This window comes from Dipodomys merriami, unplaced genomic scaffold (genome assembly GCF_024711535.1).
Source record: "Dipodomys merriami isolate MVZ:Mamm:240054 unplaced genomic scaffold, mDipMer1.0.p SCAF_1874, whole genome shotgun sequence".
Lineage (NCBI taxonomy): Eukaryota > Metazoa > Chordata > Mammalia > Rodentia > Heteromyidae > Dipodomys > Dipodomys merriami.
In genome coordinates, this window is record NW_027203242.1 from 4611 (window position 1) to 7500 (window position 2890).

Sequence of the window (2890 nt, forward strand, 5' to 3'; positions counted from 1 at the left end):
TGCGTGCTGGCGGCAGGGCGCTCACCACCGACCCCGCGCGGTGTGGGTGTGGTGGCTGGGTGCCTCTCGGAGTGGGTGCCTCGCGTCCGCCGGGGGAAGGCTCCCCGTGCCGCTCGTGCCGTGAGCCCGTGCGCACCCGGGGTAGTGGGGCGGGTGCGTCCCCTGACCCCGCTCCCGCCCTCTCTCTTCGTCTGTCTTCGCCTTATGTGGTCGACCAGCTGTCCCTGAGAGTTCCGTGTCTGGCTCTGTTGGGGACGTGTTGGGGACAGGTGTCCCCGATGTGGTTTCCGAGAGGTCCCTGTCGCCAGCGAGTTGTCGCCCCTGCGTGACCAGCTGGTTTTGGCGTGGTGACGTGAGGATTTTGTACCTGCAGGAGGGTGCTGGCATGCTGTGTCCCGGTGGCTGTCAGCGGGTCTTTTGGGGCTCTCTCGGATGCTGTGTGCCGGGCCTTTCCCGTCTCTTCCCGGTCCGGGTCCCCCTGCCCTTCCCCCCGCACCCCGGGCTCCCGCTGCCCTGAGCAGGCCTTGCCCCTGTGGTGGCTCGTGGGTGTGGTGGTGGTGGTGGTGGTGGTGGTGGTTGGTTGGTGGCTGAGTGAGTCCCGTCGTCCTTGATCTCTCCCCCGCTCCCGGTGCCGGATTCTGGCCCTTGCCTCGGCACGCCGAGGAGGAGAGTGGTTGGTTGCCTGGGGTGCATAGGTAGGCCCGCGCGGTGTGCTTCCCTCGCCGTGGCCGGCTTGAGGAGGAAAAGGCGGGGGGCGAGTCCTGCCTTGCCTTGCCTGTGCGTGTGCGGCATCCCCGTCCTGCCGTCGTGCTCGTCCGACCTCCGTGGCTTTTTTTTTTTTTTTTTTTTTTTTTTCCTATCGCCCCTAGCTCCAACTCCCCCGACCTGCCGCTTCCCGATGGCGGGCCTGGTCGGCCGCTGACCTGCGCTACTCCCGAGCGCTGTCCGTGGTTCTTTTTCTTTTTCTTTTTTTCCTCTCTAGCTTCTTTCGGCTCTGTGCCCGGCGGAGGTGTCCTGGTAATCCCGAGCGCCAGGGACGCTGAAGCCCGTGGTATTTTTTTATTTTTTTATTTTTTTAAGTTTTTTTTTTTTTTTCTTTTATTTTTTTTTTTTTCCTTTTACCTCGCTCGTTACTCACGAAAGGTTGTCTGTCCTGGCTACGCTTTTATCCCAGGCTGTTGGCCCTCTCGGGAGCCGAGCTTCCTGGGCCCCACCGCCTCCCGAGTGCCGTGTGGCTGTCTTCTCCGCCCCCTCGGTGTGATTGATGTGGTGACGTTGCGATCTCCTTCGGGCCCGGGCCTAAGCTGCGCCAGGCGAGGGACGGACATTCATGGCGAATGGGACCGCTCTTCTCGTTCTGCCCGTGGGCCCCTGCCCTCACCGTCCCACCGTGCCGGCGCCGGTGGTGTGCGGGGAGGCAGGGGTGCGGCAACCGGGTCCGGCTGCGCTCTCCCTGCCCTCGCCGTGAGGTCGGGGACTTGTACACGCTGGAGGAGGGGGGGCGCCCCTGATCTTGCTCCTCTCTTCCCGTGACTCGTTATCGGCACGGGGGTCGGCTCTCTCCGCGGAGAGGGAGGGTCGGTGCTCCGTGCTTGCCCGTGCTGTGTGGTGTGAAAAGCCGCGCCTCGCGCTCTGCCCTCTTGCGGTGCTCCCGGAACGCTCCCGGTCGGTTCTCTCAGGTGCCTGAGGCTGAGTGGTGGTGTCGTTCCCGATCCCGGCGTTGTCCGTTGCCTTGTGCCAGCCTGCTGCCCGTGGTGTGTCCCGGCCGTCCTTGGGTTTGTGGGGCTTGTGCGAGTGAGAAAAAAGTTATCGCAGAGATTGACGTCTCTGCTGGGGGGGGGGTCGAGGCGGTTCCCCAGAGGAGGAGCGCTCTTCCCTTCTTGCACCGGGCGGGTGGCTTCCCCGCATGAGCTGCCGGCCCTGGTCCTGGCTTGTCTTCCCTGCCGTGTCACCTGGCTCTTGTTGCACCGGGGGACCTGAGATGTTGCAGTGGGAGGCGAGCCGGGCCTGTGCGGGCTTTCCCGCCCGTGTGCGCGACCTTGCTCTGGCCCCGCACGGCAAGGCCGACCGACCAGGGTTGGTGTTGCTGCTGCCGCAGACCCCCCCCGCCCCACCCCTCCCTGCCACCCGTGGTGGGAAGGATGGACGCCTTTGATGTGTGCTGGTCCCGGCGGGGTTCCCGTCGGGGTTGGGTGCGGGCCACCCTCAGAGTGAGGAGAGGTTCTCTAGCGATCCTCGTTCGGGAGGCGGCGTTCGCTGCCGGGTTGGCGGGGGCCCGCCCCCGATGGGCTCCCGCGGCCCTGCCGCTCCCTGTCCCGCTTTTGAGCGTTAGTGGCTGCCCGCGTTGGTAACTGCGTGCCCGCGCCTCCCCCCTCCGAGCTGGGGGAGGGTCCCGCGGGGCCTCTCCCGGGCCGTCGTCTGGTGTGGTGAGTGGAGGACGTTCCCGATCCGTCCCCGCCCCTGCCTCGCGCGCGGTGTGTCGAGTGGCGGAGCCTGGAGCCTGTGCTGGGTCGCGATGCGAGGGCGTGTGGTGTGTGGCTTCCCGGCCTCGTGCTTGGGGTGCCGTGGGGTTTTTGGGGGGTCCCGTCCCCCTCCCCCTCCGGCCCCTGGCGACGCTGTTCCCGAGCGTCTGTGTGGGCCGCCGCCCGTTGGCGACGACGGCGCCGTGCCGGGCGCCGGGCCCCGCGGTGTTCCGGGGCCGCCGTGCCCGTGGTGGTGTGCCGCTCGGGGGGGTTCTGGCCCTCCGGAGCCGAGGATCCCGGTGTGTGTGGGCCCTTGCTCACGCGGCCGAAAGAAGAGGCGGTCGATGATGGGTGCCGTGCCCGGCGGTGTGGATGGGTGCGGTGGGGCCCTGCTGGCGCGGGTGGCTCCGCGGGCGCTCGCGGGGTCT